This window comes from Cavia porcellus, unplaced genomic scaffold, assembly GCF_034190915.1.
Source record: "Cavia porcellus strain 051 isolate PalLab524CR breed Dunkin Hartley unplaced genomic scaffold, mCavPor4.1 scaffold_32, whole genome shotgun sequence".
NCBI classification, from domain to species: Eukaryota; Metazoa; Chordata; class Mammalia; order Rodentia; family Caviidae; genus Cavia; species Cavia porcellus.
The window spans coordinates 20,466,092-20,486,026 of record NW_026947515.1 but is presented as its reverse complement, the minus strand read 5'-3'; the positions used below and the strand labels follow the sequence as shown (position 1 = coordinate 20,486,026).

At 53.2% G+C, this 19,935-nt stretch overlaps 1 protein-coding gene, 1 long non-coding RNA gene and 1 pseudogene across 5 annotated transcripts in view; 2 read left to right on the top strand and 1 right to left on the bottom strand.

Moving 5' to 3' along the window:
• Nucleotides 1–131: 131 nt before the first annotated feature.
• LOC134474403 (uncharacterized) lies at nucleotides 132–4,195 on the bottom strand. Its single transcript, XR_010045245.1, has 2 exons — nucleotides 3,997–4,195; nucleotides 132–2,986 (listed from the first exon to the last, which is right to left on the bottom strand). It is a non-coding gene; the product is annotated as an uncharacterized LOC134474403 (long non-coding RNA).
• The window catches only part of Rai1 (retinoic acid induced 1), a 76,541-nt gene continuing 60,796 nt past the window's right edge, over nucleotides 4,191–19,935 (top strand). Inside the window, exon 1 of one of the 4 annotated variants that reach the window (XM_063242260.1) lies at nucleotides 4,191–4,325. The gene's annotated coding sequence lies outside the window, so the exon portion shown is untranslated. Of the gene's footprint in view, nucleotides 4,326–4,347; nucleotides 4,640–7,716; nucleotides 7,870–19,935 lie in introns of those variants that run through there. The other 3 variants (XM_063242265.1, XM_063242264.1, XM_063242261.1) reach the window with 3 other exon arrangements.
• LOC134474402 (large ribosomal subunit protein eL43-like) overlaps nucleotides 7,768–19,935 on the top strand; it is a 45,313-nt pseudogene continuing 33,145 nt past the window's right edge.

Here is a 19,935-nt window from a genome sequence, read left to right as displayed (position 1 = left end):
ATACTCACCTGAACCCATCTGGTGGTCTTTAGTTAACCTGTCCCTAGTAGGCATTGGTGAACCTTGTCCTTGGCAGTCTCCATGGCTTGTCCCCTCCCTGAAGTCCCCAGCCTCTTCCTCGGTGGACACAGTTTGCATGAAAGCAGATATTTATTCGAATAGCTCCAGGAAAACAAAAGGTACACTTGGCAAGGCCTCCTGTGCACAGCCACACTTCACCTGGAAGCATCCGGGGTTTGAAGCCAGTAAGCAGCCATAGCACCACACTGAACTCTCCGCCTCCTCTGGGCCAGGACAGGTCCTGGGGGAAAGGGAAGCCTGCCAGCCTCCTCTGCTGGTCATTCCCTTGACAGTCATGTCACTTGTGCTGTATGCCCAGTACCACATGATGACTTCACATGATCCTGCCAGTAGGGTCTGTTGGGACAACCCCAATGGTAAGGGGACCAAGCTCATTTATGTGTGAATGTTGGTACCACTGCTCCCCCGATTCATTTAATAAATACATGGTGAGTGGCTACTACTGCAGAGCAGGCACTGTGCTGGGCAGAAATGAGAGCAAGCCCTCTCTTGAACCTTCTAGTCAGTTGGAATAGGATGTCTTGCTGCATGCCCTTGGCAAGCTCTTTGCCCTTTCAAAGCCTGGGTTTTCCCTCTGAGATGGGCAGATTTTGACCATTACTAAGGAGAGTTCCAGAAAGCATGCCTAATAATAATGCTTACTGAGGGCCATCACCAGGTAAGGTGTCCATCTACCTGTGGCTAATGTTATCACAGCCTTCTGCCACAGCAGTGCCCCCCGCCGGGGGGCGGGGTGTTCCAGGAATCTCAGGAGAATCCCTTGGGGCAGACGGAAGTCTCTGCTCTCCTCTGGGACAAGCCCCCACCACCATCTCACCCACCTAGACCCTAGTACGTGTCCTCAGAATCATGAAGGGCATTCACTGAGTGACTTGGGTGAAGTCATGCAGCCTGCCCTAGCCGAGGTCCTCCACTCTCCCTTCCTATTGTTTTTCACACAGAGACTCTCATTTTGAAGAGGGAACCTGGGCTGGGTTAGACTCACAGGTAGAGGAGATGGTTCATCCTCACTCACTCATTCAGCAAATACTCATGGAACATGGACCGGGTACCACCCAGCTATGAAGGATGCTCCAAGGAGAAACACAGACAAAAATACCTACAAAATTCATAAAACTAAACCATAGGGCACCGTTCAAGAGAGAGCTCGGTCATCTCAGAGCAAGGGACCTGGTTGGGAGGATTTTGGTCACTCTGGAAGCAAGGAGAGGGAAGCCTGTCCCTGTCCTCTGGGAGAAGGGGCACAAGGAAGGGGCTGTTGGGATGTGCCAGCAGTTAAGGATCTATCTATGGTTAGAGTGATGGTGCTCGGAAGTAATTTGGGCTTCTTTGTTGCCAGGCTTAGTAATGCTCGGAGGCCTGACTACTGGTTCACCCCACATCCTCAGTTCTGAGTGACCCTGGCATTAAAGAATGATGCTGAGCAGCCCCTCATTTTAAAGACAGCAAGTGGAGTCCAGCAAGGAGCTGGGGCTACTTGAGCCTTAGGGATTCATTTCTGATAGAAAGGTTAGCCCTTTAGGTGGTGGTCTTAAGGAACCTGGGGGACTGTAGATGTACCACGGTCGTGGTCTCTAAGCCTCACTGTACAAACGCTGATTTCTAGGCTGAGGGAACAGCCTGTGCAAATGCTCTGGACATTCAAATTGATTAGGTCTGGGATGATGTATTTATTTAATTTTTGAGACAATGTCTCACTCTGTAATTCAGGCTGGCCTTGAACTCATAGTGTAGCTCAGGATGGCCTCCATCTTGATTGATCAATCCACCTGCCCCAGCCTCCCAGGTATTAGAATTACAAGCATGTACCACAGTGCCTATCAGGGAAGCTATTTCTTTAGTTTCCCAGTTGGCAATATACCAGTGGCAGGTTTGGGAGTGTCTTTCAAGCCACCAGGGTACTGGTAGTGCCCCTGTGCTGTAAAGGACTTAAGAGGCACCCCCTGCCCAGGACAGAGGGACTGTGCGGAGGTGCACTCTGCAGGGGAATGAAGCCTGTGCCTGCCCTCACAAAGAAGGTGCCTCCAGGCTTCAGGGAGGACCAGAGAGAGAAAGCATGCCATGCCCACCTAGTATGCAATTATAAAACGGGTGGGTGGGGTGTAGGATGTATTAGGACTTTAAAAGGGTGAGGAGGGAGCTTAGAAGATGAAGTGAGGGGTCAGGGTATCATCCATCGCTGAGCAGCAAATTTCAAGTGTGAGGGGTCCTGTGTGAGCTTCTCCTTTATGAGCCAGAGGGACAGTAGCTGAAGCGGAAAAACACGATTGGGGGGTGCGGTCTAGGAGAGCAAAACAAGAGACTGACCTGCTGGACATTCAGGGAGCAGGGATAAGCACGGATAAGCAGGTGGATGGAAGGACACTTGGACGAATGGAAAAATGGTTGGATAGGGACTGGATGGATGAATGAATGGCTGCGTGGGCGATGAGCGGCCTGGAAAGGGGCGGGCCAGCAGACCGTGCAATCACAGCCGAGGGCTCAGTGCCACCAGCTGAGCTCGCTCAGAACCCCTTGCCCCGGCCTGCGGGTTGGGGGGAGGCGTAATAACGTGCCCCCAGGCCTGCAAAGCGGCTCCCTGGGCTGAGGAGAACGGTAGCCTCGCCGCTGTCCCCGGGTTTCACGCACCAGTCCTTAGCGTGTCGGCCAGACGCACCTCCGCTGTGGTCCAGCCTCAAATCCCCTAGCCCGGCTCTTTGTCTCAGCCTAGTCCACAGCTGTTTCTGGGCCATGACCCCCCTTCTCCGGGTGATCCTCGTCGCTCTGGGCTGGTCCAGGATCTCTGAATGTCGGTCCCGCTGCCCACTCCTGTCCATAGCCATCTCGGTGAGCCCAGCAGGTTCCCCAAACCCAGTGCCTCTAGGACCGCGAGGCCAGCAAGTGGCAGGATCTCCAAGCTGCGTCTCTGGTGCATCAAAGGGAGGCACGGAATGAAAGGCTCCTTCTCTGCCTTTTCCATTCCCATCCCTACCACCTAACGCGTCACTGTGCCCCGACCCTAGAGCTGCCTGTTCTTGCCTTAAGCGGCTCACGTGCGGTGTTGCTACCCCAACGCCAAGAGCGCTAGCCATCACCCGCCGGGCCTTGGCCCCACACTCAGAATACAGAGGCCGGCTGCTACCAGACCACTGCTTCTGCCCAGCGCACGACCCTGCACAAGCGCGCTGGTCTTCCATGAGCAGCCCCCCAGACCCGCGCGACCGCTAATCCACTCGCAAACAAGCTCGCACGGGCACACAACGCCCATGAACCCTCAACCCCACGCAGGCACGATCCCATGTACACACACACACACACACAATCCCACACAAGCGCAGTCCCACCCACGCAGTCACACTACCCCCTATAAACAATCGCAGACAAACACACCACCCCACGCAGGCACCGCGTCATTCAGTCCCGCCGAGACCCAAAAGCACATTCACAAGCTGGTACCTCCACCAGCCCCGTGACTTTCACACGTAGGGCAAATCAGAAATATATAGCCACATTGTTACACGGACCTAAACACACAGCCGAAAGCTCACCCGCGAGGGCTTATAAGTCACTTGAAACATATTAATGCGCCCTCTCCGCCTTCTATGTTTGGCGAGCGCGCGCTCTCCCACACTCACCCCACCCCACCCCCATCCGTCCCTAAGCGCCTGGAAGCCTGAAGCCGGTGACCCCGAGCCCCAGCGGTGAGAGCCGTGGGAGCGTCTCCAGGCGCCCCCTCCTCCCGCTCCCTTAGCTGGCTCACCACTCCTTCCCCGCCTCCTCCTTCCCTGCCCCCTCCTCCTTTTCCTCCCCTCCCCCGCGTCTGGGGCGCGGGCTGCGCGCAGCCAAACCCCCTCGTCGCGCGCCCCTCCCCGCGCGCGCCCCGCGCCCACATCGCGCTCGCAGAGTGGATGCGGCCACCGGGCCGTCTCTAATTACCTCCTGTCCCCCGGTGGCCCGTGAATAATGGCTACTGAGGGCGCTTGCAGGGACTGCTGAGAAGGAAACGCGGGGCGCGAGAGGCGCGGCGCGCACGGGAGCGCGAGGAAAAGGAGCGAGCCCAGGGCCGCCACGAGCGGCGGGCGGAGAGAAAGGAATCGTGCGAGCGCTTACATTTTTTTTTTCTCCCAAAGATCTCATCTGGCCGCCGCGTTCTGGAAGAGGCCAGGGGGAGAGCGCGCGCGCGCAAGGAGGACGGAGACGGCGGGGAAAGCGAGACTGCGAGACGCGCAGCGTCGGCGCCCCGGAGACCCAGGAGGAGCCCGCAGGTATTGTTGGCGGCCGAGCTTTGTATCCTCGGCGGGCCATTCCCAGCGCGAGGGCTCTCCGAGTCCCCGGCCCGCTGCGGCGCCCAGACCTGCTCGGAACCCGGGGCTGTCAGTGGGGGTCACCGTATGCCGTGTGTACCCCTCCCGCGGTGCCGCGATCTTGGCTGGAGTTGCAGATTTTCCTGTTTTGGGGGTTTTGCACGTCGTTGGAGGGAATCGGCCTCAGAAGAAGAAATTTCTTTGCTTTTTTAACCCCCTGACTGCAGTTTGGTTGTGCTGGGGATCCCCCCTCCCCTTTCCTCCACAATGCTTTGGTGAGTGGTGTTGGCGACCGTGTCGCTGGCGACCAGCTTAGGGCTGAGATGGTGGGGCTGTTGGCTGCGGCCCGGGAGGTGAGGGATGCCGAAAGGAGTTCTGTTCAAGTTCGCCATTTGCGCCTGCAGCTAGTCCGGCTGTGGTGGGCGGCCCGTGCACCCGGTCCTGCTCTGGGCCACCGGTGGGAAACTTCCCGGGAGGGCCGCCTCCCGGTGGACTCGGTGCCCCGGTGCCTCCGGGCGCTGCCTCCGGCCGCGGGTGGCCCCTCCTTGCCGCCTTCCAGCGCTTAAGGTCGTGCACTCCCCACCCCCGCCTTCCTCCCTCCGCAGTTGGCTTCCGGATCTGGACCGTACGGCTTCAAACACTTCCCTTGGAGACCCCTCCCCACTCCCCGCCGGGAGCTGGCCCTGGAATACCCCCACCCTCCGGCCTCGGCCCCGGTCTCACGCGCGGCCGAGTGACCAAGCTGACAATGAAATTTGGTGCCTTCGCCGGGAGGGGGAGGGGGGTCGTAGCTGAGTCTCTCCCGGGGCTGCTGACCCCAGGCCCCAGGCCAGGGGATGGGTCCTCTTCGGGGGAGGGAACTGTTTGGGTTGGAGACTTTGACGTGGGTTGGCGCGGGGGCGGGGGGGGGGGGCTGGATTGCGCGGAGAAGCGAGGGTCTGGGGTTTGCAGCCCGGGGTCCTAGATTCTAGCCACTCTTTGGCAAAGCGATTGGCTAATGCCTTCTGGCAAATCGAGGGCTCTTCTCATCTCAGCCTCCTCCCCTCCAGTACACTGCGGGCTGAGAGAGGTGATCCCGAGGGTGATGTGCTTATGTGACGAAGTGTTTGTCTCCTGCGATCCACAGCAGACGTTGTGGACGCTCTGGTGACCCGGAGATCCGGATGCCTGGCCCTGGGGGAGGTCAGATAAAGCTGCTGGGGAGTGGTGGGAACTTCTTTTCCCACAGGGACCATGTGAAGGGAGGGCTGGCCCAGAGAATTTCTGGGGACCACAGTCTTGGGGTGGGGTGGGGCTCAATCCTAATGGGGCTTTGCTGGATCAAAGCCTTCCTGGCACTCAAAGCTCCCCCCATCCTTTTGCTCCTTTGGGGGTGGCAAAGGAGGGCGAGTATGGAAGAGGTGTTGGTCTAGCTCCCCTCCCCGGGGGTGGGGGGAGAAGCCCAAGAAAATCAGCCTTAATTAATTGGATTCCCAGGGAAGCTACCCAGGGGCATAAAAGTACCTACCCTTTATCTTTGTGGGGGAGGGAGCCAGGTCCAAGATAGCAGCCCAGGCAGGTGAAAGCCATTTTTCTCCCTATCCAAAGAGAGGCTTCCTGGGGAGAAGAGAGGCACCTTTGAAGACAGGCGACTGGACTGTTTCCAGACTGTTCTGTCACTGAGTCTGGGATTGGAAAGAGTTAACCATCTCCCAGAAATCTTTCACATACATACACACACACACACACCCCACACAGCAGGGACACAGATGTTGGGTCCCCTGACATGCTAACAGCATGACTCTGGCTGACAGAGGGGAGCATATTGCAAACCCTATAAACCCACTTTGTGGCAGGACAAGACTTGGCAGGGTGGTGACTTCCTAGGGACCCTAGAGGAGGTGGAAATCAGAGCCTAGAGCAGGTCACACAGCCAGGCTGTATCATTGTTGCCCAGAGGGAAAAAGAGGTTACCAGCCATGGTCCCTGGAAACTGGAGGCCATATGGGCTGGGGTAAGGGAAGAGGGAAGCCCCTTCTGTCCTTTGTCCAGAGTGGAAAGGCTCCTGATATGAGGGCCTCTGGCTCTAACCTTGGCCCCTCCCCTCCCCCACAGCAGAAGGCCTGACCTGAAGGCCTGTGAGACTGAGATCCTGGCGGTTGTGGGTGGCCTGGATAGTGCACCTGGGGGCAGGGCCAGATCTGACAGCACCCACTGCTGCTCATTCCTTGATCCTATGGCACAACCCCCTTGATGGTAGCGTTAGTTGTGGGGCTGCTTTCCCTGCCTCTGCCTGTGACTTCATTTCTTTTGAGTGAAAACTGTTCCCAAAAAACTCCTAGGGCCAGACATATTGCAGACACATAATGTCCTGTTTGACTGGACAAACGCAGAAGTGAATGAATTAGTAATGAATGAATGAATGAATGAATCAGTGAATGAAAGAAAAAAGTTTCTCAATTGGTGGCAGCTATTCATTGTTTTGAAGCCTTTTCAATATGTACATTTTAATGTACGGTTCACAGAAAATCTGAAAAATAGAAAAAAACAAACAAAAAAGGTTATTGACAATCTTCACGGCTCTGACAACCCTAGCGTTTTGATGGAGTTCTCCCCAGCCCGTGTGACTTGATGGTTGGTTGGTTTTTTAAAGGCTTTGTCGTCATCCCCTATATTCAGATGTATATCCTGCTTTTTTCTTTTTTTTTTTTCTTCTCTCCTTTCTTTTTTTGCTGGTGACAACGCCAGCCTTTTCCTGTTTTGTAACCAGTGCTTCATAAACATGGCAGTTAATGTCTCCAGGCTTTTCCAGTCAAGTGGATGTACCATAATTTACTTAATATTCCCCTTTTGTTCAATGTTCTGCATGTTCCTGATGAGTGATGTAGTGGATGTGTTTCCTTCAGAGAGCTTTTTCTGATGTTTAAGATGATTTCCTCAATATGATGCTCCTGGTGCCGAAGGCTGTACTGACATGCCTGCAGTGGAAGGAAAGGGCTCCTGTGGTTCTTCTTCCTGGACAAGTGGGACACTGTTCTTTCTTCCCTACAATCTGGAAACTTCCACCAGAGCTGAAAGCTTTGGTGATGAATCACCTATCTGACCTCCGTCCTTTGACAGAGGAAAAAACCAGAGCCCATCGAGGGGAAGTGAACCCCACGGTCACATAGCAGTTGCAGGACTGTACAGCAGCCCCAGATCAGTTGCTGATCTGCCATTTTGGTTTTCACCCCTGAGAAAGGACCCTAGAGGTAATCTGGGCCAAACGTGTCCATTTCACAGATGGAGGAACCAAGATCCCAAATGAGAAGCATCCAGCCTGCCTCTAGTGTCCCCCATTGGAGCATCAGAGACAGGCTTCTAGGCCCATCTGTGTGGTGCACACTGCCTTGTTCCTGGATCCAGACAACAGCACCAGCCCGTGGTTGGCCAGCCATGAACTCCCTGTTGGGCCTCTCACTTTCTTCTTTGCCATCCCATTTTCCAGAAAGAAAAGCAGAGGATCCAAAGCAGGTACATGAGAAAGGTATGACTGCAGATTTCAAGGGACCCTGGAGGTGACTGTGGCTCTGTCTGGTGTTATTTCCTTGTCCAGAGGCTGAGCTTAGCATCTGCTCAGGAGTCAGAGCCTGGGGTTGGAACAGGTCAGATACAGAGCATGGTGGGGGGGGAGGGATGGTCAAGGACAGGAAACATCGTAAATTCTCCATCTGGCCTTCAGTTCACCCTGGAAGCTCCTTGCAGAGGAGGGGACAAGGCAAAAGAGAAGGAGGGGTTAGGATTATGGGATGGTAGCTTAAAAGGAAGAAAATGGAAGTAGGAAAAGAGGAATAAAGACTTAGGTCAAATGCACAATGATTTGAGAAAGACCCTTCTCTCCCAAGATCCCCAGGAGAGGCCAAGGGACATCCCTCTCATTGGAGGTGTCAGAGCTGGTGGGTGCTGGACTCCCTAGCTGGATTCTGCAGTACTCAGTGCAATAGCTGTTCGGGGGCCAGAGATGGGAGGTATCCAGGTGTCAGAAGGACCCAGACTGAATGGATGTCATACAAGACTGGGGTAGTGGCTTCCATGTTCACTGATTACATATGGGGCAGGTAGTAGGGTATCCCCACTTCAGGGGCTTAAGCATGCTTGTAGGGGGCACGGTGATTGTGGCTCTGACTACCCACCCAAGCTTGGCCTTTTTTCCCCTTCCCTGCAAGCATGCTACCCCTTGAGATTAGGAGGAGCCCCTGCTGTGGGTGTTTGAATGTTTCTGTGGTGTGTAAGTGCTTATCCACATGGCATGTGTCATGTCATGGATTTGCTCATCTCTGGGTGTCCCTGCGAATGGGGAATCTCTGTGTGCCCTTCATCCTGTCAGTATATTTTTTTGGAGGGGTGTGCCTCCAGACTTGGGCACATGCATCCATGCACCCTCTCTCTCTCTGTGTGTGTGTGTGTGTGTGTGTGTGTGTGTACGCGTGTGTTTGGTGTCTGGGCAAGTCTGTATGTTTCTGTGTGTGAGTACAAGTCCATGTCTGTAAACCTCTGATCCCGTGTGTACAATTCAGTGGGGTGTGCCTTCAGCTCCGGCACATGTGTGTATTGGTATGAGCACGCACTTTCCTCCTAGTGGCCCCAGGAGGGATCCAGACATCAGGCTTTTGTGCTTTTCTCAAGGTTGCCGCTGTGGGGTGGGGGGAGGTTGACTGGTGGGGGGAGCGGGGGTGGGGGAGGGAAAGAAAATCTTAAAAGACCATCTTCCCTGTGGTCTCCAAGGAGATCAGCCTGTGAAATGATCCGCACGTTAATTAAAAACGATTATATCCTGATTGAACCATTCCTGCTCACATCCCCAGCCAGAGAGAGGATGAGACTGAGACCAGGGGATGCAGGATGTGCAGAGTCGGCCTGCAGACACAGCCAGGTCAGACACTCACAAAGGGAGCAGGGGCTTGGAGAGGCACATGCTTTTGATTTGAGCTTTCCCTTTGAGTTTTAAGGATTCTTCGAGCTGTGTCTCTGTGCTTGCTAGAGCTCCGTGACGCCCACCTTCCCCATGATTCTGCACCCTGTGTCTGCACCAGGGCTTGTTGATTGTGGTTCCAACATTACAGTGAAGTGACACACTGGAAGTCATGGTGGCCAGAAGTCCCAGATTCGTCCAAGTCCTCTGACCTCAAGTCCCAGACACCCATCTTAGCTTCTACTGCCTCTCCTCAGACTCCCACCATGAACCTTTAGGTCCTGCAGGACCCCCGAGAAACTGGAGCCCCCAAAGCCCCCAAAGGCTTCCTTATCCTATACTACACTCTTGAGGTAGTTCTTCCTAACGTCTAAGCCATAGGGGCCGAAGGCTATGATGGCCATTTGTGTGCGGAGCTGTATGACACCATCCTCAGGCAACCCTGGTCTGACTTTGCAACATCAACTCTGTCCCCAGGTTGGCTGATGATTCTGTAACAGATCAGCCACAGGTATTCCCAGCTGGGCACCATAGCCGCACTCCTGGATACACATACAAAGGCCTTTCTGGAGAGTTCCAGCTGGATCCTCCTGTACCTGGCCTGGTTATTGCGGAGCTAGTCAGACCTACAAAGACTACAATGGTAGAACGTAATGGTACCAGTGTATATACACATTTTTTTTTTCCCTGAGGCAGTATCTTACTATGTAGTCCAGGCTGGCCTTGAGCTCACAGTGATCCTCCTGCCTCAGCCTCTCAAGTTCTTGGATTACAGGTGTGTGCCACCACACCCAGCCATTGATACCAGTGTAGAGGGACCAGATGACTCCCAGCCTATGCCTGCCAGCAGGTGTTGCCTAAATTCCTAAGAGTGTTAGATGTTCAGGTGAACCAATTCACCTGAGCTTTTGTGGAAAGCTGGCTTTTACTACGTTCCTACCCTCTCTTATGCACTTATTAGCCACCCAGCCGAGAGGAAGAGATATTCTCAATGTAGGTCAGCTGCACCCAGAAGCCAGAGCACTGGTCATGAGCAAGGGCTTTCTCTGCTTGGTTGAGCCTCAGTTTCCCCTTTCCACATGGAATCCTAGCTTTTTGAGATAAGACTGTCAGGAAAGTAAGGAAAATTAAACAATTTGTTCAAATGCCTGGCAGCACCTGGATGCCAGAAAGGGCTCATTTGTACATCTGACCGTCCACTTACGGACCCTCTTTGTTGCAAGACCATTGGCTTGCTGGTTTCTGGGGAGTGAGACGTGCTGGAATCTTTCAGTACTTTCTAGGAGATGCTGTGAGGCTCGGGTGACTTCATTTCAATCTGAGCTTCTGAAAGGCTAATGTTCACTAGACCCACCTAAGTTTAGATTATCAAAGGTAGAGCATTTGGGGGAAGGGAAAGGATGTTCCTGTTGGACTGGGTTCCAGTGAGACTTGTTGGGTCTAGTCTCACATTCTTATTGGAAGTTTGACCAATGAGATTTGGGAACCAAAAACAATGTCATAAGGAATCAAAAGGACAGGTAGGGTGGGAAGAGTGGCATCTACCTGTTCTCAAAGGGCAGAACTGGGAAGATCTACTCATCCCACAAAATTTCTTGATTTCTTGGCACTGTAGCAGGCAGAGATCCTGTCTGTACTGGGTCATCCCTTAAAGTGGCCACTGAGCAGGTGACCTTGATACCTGCTATTCCTCTAAGCATCTACCTCCTGTGTTCCCTAGGTGCTGAAATGCCTCTGTCACAGCCACTGGTCAGAGCAGTGGTATATGAAGGTATATGCCTGTGATCCCAGCATTTTAGGAGACCGAGGGAGGAAAATCACAAATTTAAGCCCAGCCTGGGCAACTTAAGTGACTTACTGAGACATTGTCTTAAAAAACATAAAATGATAATATGTTACCTTGGAGGTGGCATTAAAAATGAACTCAGGTTTGCATAACAAAGGGGCCACCAATCCTTGTGGGGTATGCCAACACAGCTAGACTCTGGGTATACAGATGCAGCCAGGGATCCCTTCACCCACTGCCTTGGGCATCAGGGCTTAGTTGTTTCCATGACATGACCTGGTTTGTTTGTACTGTCACCTAACTCAGCAACTCCCTACAGGCTAGATTTGGACTTCAGCTCCCAGTCTGAAAACCCCAGCTTAATTGCTGTTACCTGACGGTCACTGTGACAATCCTGCAGCACAGCTGGGCAGGAATAGTGATGCAGGGCTTCCATGGAGTCTTTCTTGCTCGATTGAGGCTCTGGAATCCCTGGAGGACTCGGAGATGAGGTGAGGTATCCTCACCAGGATGAGGGGTAGAGGTGCCGGAAGAGGCTTTGATGGCAGACCAGAGCTTCCAGTGGGCAGCTCTAAGAACAGAGACAGAGGAAGAAACTTCACTGGTGTCACCCTGTCATCAATGCTCAGCCACAGTCTGGTTTCAGAGCTGCCTCACAGCCCAGGACTGAAGGCTGAGCTCCTGAGTGGCCAAAGGAGGCCATGGGAGATAGTGTTGCCAGCCATGAGTACTGCCAGGGTGCCCGGCACATTGCCAATCTGGCTGACTCTTGTCTGAGAGGGGAGAATGTTGGGGGACTCAAACCAGGCCAAACTGGGTCAGCCTGACCCTATGCTTCTAGTTGGGCCAACCTAGTCCTCCCACACATCCAACCCACCCCTTATCTCAGTCATGTTTGTGACCTCCATTTGCAAGCAGGCATGTGGCTGGGGCAAAGGCTTCAAGGTGGCACTGCATGGAGCCAAGGAGAGGAGAGTGCGGAGGATTGGAGAGGCCCTGAGGAGGCTGCCACGTGGCCCACCAGCACACCTGTCTGGGGTCTCCTTTCCTCTCTGGCACTCTTGAGTCTTCACTGTGACCAGTTGGTTGGGGACAGAACAAGAGCATCTTCCTTAGCATCACCCCTGGCTTCCTTCCACAGAGGGCTGCGTGCAGGCCTAGGACCCATCAGAGAAAAATGGAAATCTGGTCTCACTCCCCATTCTTCTGCTGGGGCCTGCAGCAGCTCATCCTGGCCCCAGCCCACCTCTGCCTTGTGCTGTTAAGCCCAGAAAGTATTGTTACGACTCAGCTGGGGAGAGAGGTGGCTCTGCTTGGGGAGCAGTAATTATAGCCCAGCAGATTACAGTTCCCTCAAAAAAAGCTCAGTGCAGAGAGGAGAGACAGTACCCAGGCTGGCAAAGGGCGAAGGCCTCTTTTGGACAGCTGTCCTGGGGCAGACCCCAGCCTTTCCATCCTCAAGTCCCCTTGCCAGGGAAAGCTTCCTGTTGTCTGCATTTGCAGATAAGAAACTGAGGCTTGAAATGGTCGGGGAACTCTAGTCCAAGATCACATGGGCCAGTAAGAAGCTAGGCAGAGACAAATAGGCCCGGAATAGGGACATGGCCTTCCTTCCTGATATTTGAGGAGGAGAAGGTCTGATGGCTGAGGTCCCAGCAGGCAGCAACAGGAGTGTGTTTGGGCAGGGTAGAACTTCCTGATTCCCCTGTTTGAGAAATTTTGTTTGTTGGAAGGGACTGGGATCATGGATTATACTGTCATGACAAGAAGGAGTTAGATCCCCAGGGCCTTGGGCTTCACCATTCATATACTTACTGCTGTGTGCCATGAGGCAAGGGAATATTACTCTAGTGGGCATCTCATCTGTGAAGGGCTTGATTTCTTTTGTGGTTTCTTATAGCCTTAGTGTGAGCTGATAAGGAGGGTACCCCAATAGTGAATGATCCAACCTTAGCGGGTCCCTCTTACCCTCCTCCCTCCCTCCCTTTCTCAGTGATCCCACAGATGCCTGCCAAGCTTGTTTTTATGCCAGGGGCTTCTACATTCCTTTTGTCACCTGCCAGATGGGAGTTGTTCTTGTCTTCGTTTAACAGACCAACACCTTGCCAAGGAGAACATGCTCTGTGTTAGTCTAGTGGCCCTGCTAGAAGACCTTTGCTCTTCTCAGACCAGCAAAGCCTGCCCTGCCTCTGAGCAGACCTGTGTGCCATGGCATGGAAAGGCAAGACAGGATCAGCTGGGCCTTGAGAAGTGATATCCTCAGATGGGTGGTGTTTGGCCAGCACGGAGTTTTAAAAATAACATCAGGTGTCGCGAAAACTCTTACTTTTTGCTTTTGTTTAAAGCACTTGACATTGCTTGCCCACATACAGGGCACTGCAAGCAAAGCTGAGATGATGAGACTGCCACCTTCCCATGTAGCCAGAGCCATCCAGCCCCCTGCTTACACCTAGGTTCTGATCCTAGTACCCTGGCTTTCACTTACCTGAGGCAATGGCATCTTTGAAGCTCCCCTGTTAAATGTCACAGCTGAGAAACTGTTTGCAAACTGAGTCTTAAAGATGTTTTCCAAGAATTCGCCCTCCACCCCCTAAAACAGGAAAAGGTACATCAGGTGGGTGGGGGGTGGCCTGGGAATAACAAGGGGTGGGAGGTGGGAAAGGACTCAGGGTGCTTGGGGAATGATACCATGTTCTCTGCCTGTTAAATACTCAATTGGCAGAGCCTAAATACTAATACCAGTCAGAGTTTGCTTGTTCTAGAACATGATTCATTCATTGCAGTCATTCATATGACCCTCAGCGCCACCCTGATAGACCACCAGGTGGAGGCTTCTGTTTCCACTTTTAGCGGACCAGGAAGCTGAAATCTGGTCGAGATCAGAGACCTGCTCCTGTCCCTGTGAGAGCAGGATTCCATCAAGGACTCCTACCCCGACTCCCAGGCCAGTGCTCATCCTGATCTAAGACACCATAAGAACCAGCTCTTAGGTGAGCTTTTTTTCCTGTGCATTTTTAAGAATGCTCTTTTAGTTAATATGCAGGAGGGATTTCGGTGTTCTCGTACATAACCTTTTGCTGAAGCGACAACGTGCGATAAAAGGGTCCCAGGAGAGCCAGTGTAATTTGGTCTGTGAGGGACAGAGAATATCAATGCAGCAGCCTCCCTAGCAGGCCTGCTGCTTCTCCAGAATGGCAACCTGGGGCCCTCTGCCCCAGCTCCCTGCTGTGTGGAGCTTTGGGACCTTGCTTTAGTTCAGATCACGTTCAACCCTCTGGTTTTCACTTTTCTTCTTCCATCTTTGGGTGAGGAACTCAGGTCCTACAGGGAGGAGGTCAGGCTTGAGTCATTTGGACTGGGAGGGATCAAGAAAGGTGGGTGGGGGACAGATGTTAAAGTCCTGTTTCTAGGCAAGAGCTGGTGAGTTGGAGACATCAAAGGGGCCCACACTGAGGGCACACTGAAGGGCACATTCAGCTCTATTCACATCTGCCCTTGGCCTCAAAGGATCGGAATAAAGGGGCTGGGGAGGTTCCAGTTAATTGAGGCTGATTCTAAATTGGGAGGCTTAATAAATGGTAATTATCCTCCTGTGGGAGCAGACCAGAGCTAAGCAATGCTGCTGGGAATGGAGGTCATGGAAGCAGAGCCCATTTCCCTCACCTATCTAGGGGTGCTGAGAATTTCCCCCAATCAAGGCATCTGGGACAGAGCTGGCAGGGCAGAGGCTCATTGCTGCTGTCCCTGGCGTGGGTTGCACTTTGTAGGTGTGTTGCATGGCTCTTTCTGTATCTGTGGTGAGCTCTGTGGAGTCTCTCCGTGGAGATGCCCAGGGCAGGTTTACGTGCATGTATTAGGGCCTGTTTACCCCTGTGTGCTAGGATCAGCGCTCTCCAGGTCCCTTTCCCTGGTAACATGCACCTCTATTTCTCCCACCTGACATGGGGCAGGGAGGAAAGAATCTCTATGCCTCTAGAGAGCAGCGCCTGACTTTGTAGACAAAAGCGATATAGCCAGGTTTCAGATCCACCCAAAGGAGAACTTTCCGTCATTCATAAGTCACCCAGAGTACCACAGGAGGGAGTGAGCACCCATCTTAGTCAACATCAAGTCAGACGCCAGATGTATTCCTTCCTTTTTTTTGTCCCTTCTAGGCCTGCAGAACTGGAGTTGCAAATTCCCCATTGGCACAAGGCTGCCCTGCCTTGCCAGTCCAGACTAGTTGGGCTGGCAGAGGGCTTCTGCTCCTTGGTGTCTTCAAAACTTGGCCCATAAGAGACCTGGAGAATGTGGGCAAGATTTGCATGGGTAGGAGAGGCACGACAACAGACCTGGCTGTGTGTGTTGGTTCTGGAGGTGCCTGTGTGGATGGGGTGGGGCTCCAGTTGCTGAGGACAGGTTTCCACGCTGCGTGTGTGGCGTGTGGCTCTGCGGGTGGATGGGTGGGTGTCTGTGTGCACTGTGTACGTATTATCGTGAAATGTACATGCCCTTCAACTGATGGAAGTGTTTGTGGTGAGGACATGGCTTGGAGGGAGGCTGTGCTGAGACTACCACCAACTCCATCCTGGTCTGTTTCTTTCCACAAAGTCCCCTCTCACTGTCCCTGCCCCCGGGTCAGTCCGAGAGGCTGCTAGTCACCCCAGATCTGGACTCCTCTTTTTGCTCCCACACCTAGGGCCTTGGCAGCCTAGCTCTTGACTTTGTCCTTGTGCTTGGGACAAGGACAGGGCCAGCAGATGGCTAAGAAGTCCCAAAGGATCAGAGGGATAAAGGAGGAGGGGGAGGCTGGTCACTATGCAGCTCTCCTGGAGATCCCACAGGAAGTGCTGTCTGAGTTTCTGTAGCATCTGGGCCAGACAGGGGGAGCTTTGTGGACGCACTCAGTATTTGCAGACTGGAACGTTTCCAAAAATGGGATGTTTCTAGAAGTGAGAGGTGACGCATTTCTAGAGTTGAGATGGGAAGCATTTCTGGACAAGACATGTTTGAGGATGAGACACTAATGCTTCAGGATGTAAGAGAAGGTTTTTTTTTTTTTTTTTTTTTTTAGTACAAATGAGGCCTTTCTGGACTCTCAGTAGTGTCAGAGACAGAACATTTCTGAGAATGGGATCTTTCTAGAGATAAAGTGTAGTGTTTCTGCAAGTGAAGTGTTTTTGAAGATGATGCTAGAGTATTTCTGGAAATAAAATAGGGCACTTCTGGAGATGTAGTATTTTTGGATCTGAAATGCAACATCTCTGGAGATGGGATGAAGCATTTCTGGAAGTGGAGCATTCTTAGAGTTAGGCTGGAACTTCTATGGAGAGTGCTAGAGATTCTGGAGATGGGTTATATTTGAAGATAAGAGAGGATGTTTCTGGAGATAAAGAGGAACATTCCTGGCTGTGGAACATTCTGGAATTGCTAGATTCCTAAGAGGAAGCGGTCATTCTGAGAGAGAAGGGAAATTTTTGGATTGAGGATCGATATTTCTAGAGATGAGAGGGCATAAACAAAGTCTGTCTGTTTGAAAGCCTTTTGGGGAGGAGCTAGGGGAGGTGGAGGGTCTTGTGGGACCTAGAGATGAGCTTAAGGCCCAGAAGTAAGCTCCTGCTCCGGCCCTCTCCATTGAGAGGCAGAGCAGGCCTTTTGGGAACCTCTGTAAAAATTAGCCAGTGTCCTTGTCCTCTCCTCTCAGCCCTGGGTAGGAATCTCTCCTAAGGGAAGCCCAGGCCCTCATGGTTCTGCTCTTGGGGTCTCCAGCTCCATCCTGCTGGGCCCTAGTACCCTAACCATGGAGACAGGCAGCAACTGAATAGTTTAATTCAATTTTGTCTCTGCCATGTGAGACCTCCTCTCTAGTCCCCTCCTCAAGGAAACTTTACCCCTTTCCAACCTGTCAGCATTCCCTGCCATGGGGCACCCTTGAGGCTGAAAGAGAGAAGGCTACAAGACTAAACATGAGCCAAGGCCCAGCCCAACCTCAGGTGCCCAGCTGCCTCTTTCTAGACCAGGAAAGCAGATACTAAGGCTGTCCCCACTTGAGCCAACCTTGAGCCCTGGCATAATTATTTCGCTCGCTTAATTGAAATTTCAGCCTCAGTGATCCTGCTTCAGAAGTGTGAAGAGGCAGAAACCCGGCTCCTGGCCAGGAGTGTACCCCTGCATCCCGAAGGAGGGAGGCAGCACTAGCCCCTGTCCCAAGGGGACAAGTGGCTTCCCACACCCCATGGGTGGTGCAAGGCTGCGGCTAAGGAGGGGACCTGGCACACCGCCGTGAAAAGGCTGCCCTAACCCTCACAGCTCGGGAAGGCTGGGTGGAGGGGTAAAGTCTAAGGCAGATGTAGAGTGGGGGCAGCCCATACAGAGCCTTTTGAGCTGAGGGAGCATGAGGAAGTGGGCCCCCAGGAGGACAGCTGCCTCCTCCCCATCTGGCAGGACCCTAGAGGTGGGCTGGGCAGGCTGAGAAGGGCTGATGGCTGATGGCTGATGGCTGATGGCAGCAGGCCCAGTTCCTGGTTCAGGGCTGGGTGAGGTGGGCTGGGCCAGGCTGGGCTGGGGGTGGGGTGGGAGTGGAAGAGCCTGTTTTCCTGGCTGCTGTGGTCAGGCAGGGCAGAGCATCCAACACAATCAGTCTCTCTCTCTCTCTCCTTCCCTCCTTCCCTGCTTTCCTGTCTCTGGGTGGTCCCTGCCACTCCACAGGGCCTCAGCCTGGCCTTGTCTGCTGGAGAAAGAAGCAGCAGATGACTCCAGGACCAGTGGAGGACTGGGGAAGCTATGGCCTTGCCCCTCTGTGAGTGTCTCAAGGGTGGCAGTGAAATATAGAGACTGTCAATCTCTAACCACATTTGTCCAGACACAGGCAAACTCAGCCTCATACAAGGGAGTTGTGGTGCCAACCCACAGAGTCAGTCCTGCAGGATTTCAGAGAGCTTGCTTGCCCCCTGAGTTCAGTCTTACCCATCTGGGAAATGGGTCAACTTGGTACATGTTGTCAGAACTAAAAATAACCTTTGAAGTGCTCAGTGCCGCAGCTGCTATTATAAATGGATGTGCCCTGGCAGCCCATTACTCTGTGCCTAGTAGAAGCTTGGGGAAGGGTATCAGTGATTCTCATTGTCATTTCTGAGATGGTATTTTCCTGGCACCCAGAAAATGTCTGTTGACAGAATCTACTGCTTCAGGCTCTTTTACCTCTAGGGAATGTAGGTTTGGTGACAAAGGAGACCAAGGAAATTCAGAGCGAAGAAGTGGAGGAGGACCCAGAAGTGGTGTCTTCTCACTGCACATTGACCTCTTTGTACTGGGGTAGACACACATCCATTGAGTGCTTCTGAGAAAGCAGCGAGTCAGCAAGGCCCTGCCGCTAGCTTGCCTGACCCCTGGCTTGAAGACAGACACTTAGAGCCCATCATTATTGGGAGGCATGGCTGTGACTACCCTCTAAGGGTGAGGGGGTGGGCAGAAATGGCTGGACAGGATAGAACACGTCAGCTCCCAGGAGCTGGGAAAACCAAGCCGGGTGCAAATGGAAATGCACCATCCCATTTGCAGTCTGTTTGCTTCAAGAGAAGAAGAAGAGGAGGAGGAGGAGGAGGAGGGCAGACACAGGGAGAGCTGGTGATGCAGAGAACAAAGCTGGCCTCCAGGGGTCAGAGCACCCATGCCGTAGAGCCAGGGGTGCTTGTTGCTTGCATGGGCTGTGTTCCCATCCCCCTGCCAGACTGGAGATGTCCTGCTCTGCACAGTGCCAGATACCCGTCCCCTCTGCACATTTCCCCATCCCCACCTGGACCACTGCATTGCCTCCTTCCCTGGCCTCTCTATTCCTTGGAGATTTTGAGGACCTAAGCCACCACCCTTCCCCAGCAGGCTATTTTCCCTGCAGTAGCTCAGGTGAGGCACTGGACCAGAAGAATTTATGTTGGTACCAAGAATTGAACTCAGGACCTTGCAGTTGCCAGGCAGGCGCTTATGCTGCTGAGCTACGACCCGGACCCTGGACCCCAACATAATTTTAATGCAGGTGACTCCCTTTCTCCAAAAGGAAGAGTGGGGTCTGGAAGCATCCAGATGCTGCAGCCCCACCCCTGAGGAGAGTCACAGGGCAGGTGAAACTCCTAGCAAAGGGGACAAACAGGTCTCAGAACAGTGTCCCAGGTGGTAGGTGTTGTTCACTTGCAGGCCCCATGCCTCCTGGGCTCTGGGCTTAAAGTCCACCTAAAGTCTTCAGGGATCCTTGTGGACCTCCACATTTGGGATGGTAGGAGCTATATGACATCCCATGGGACAGAATGAAGGCCTTCAGGGCTCCCACCTGCCCTATGCTGTTCCTCTGATGTATGCCCCTTTGAGGAAGACCCGGCCATGAGCTGTCTATTTTTCATGTCTCCAAAGAACCCTTAGGTCCCAGGGCCAGGGGTGTACCTCCTCCTCAGAAATACCACCCAGAAGCCACCTCTGGAGAATTGTGATTGCCATCTCTTCTGTGGTTCCCACCTACTCTAATGGAAACTGGTGATAACCAGGTCAGGGGGAGAACTGACGCTGTGACAGGCATTGTACACGCCCTTACTGTACGGTTATCCCTCTGAGGCCAGAAAAACGAGGCCCAGTGTTGGATGTGCCTCAGGCTACATGGCCATCAGTGGCCTGGCTGAGATCTGAACCAGCTTTGCTCAGAGGAGAGCCCTATAGGCCACCTTTCTAGACATACTCCCAAGGAGGGAGACATGGTGGAACAATGCTATGTTTTGTGTTTATTTCTGACCCCCACCCTGCTGCCCACCTGGGCAGCAAACCCCCTGGGACAAACCCCTTCTTGATTTTCTCCAGAACAAAGCAGCCTCTGCTAGACATGCCAAAGCAGA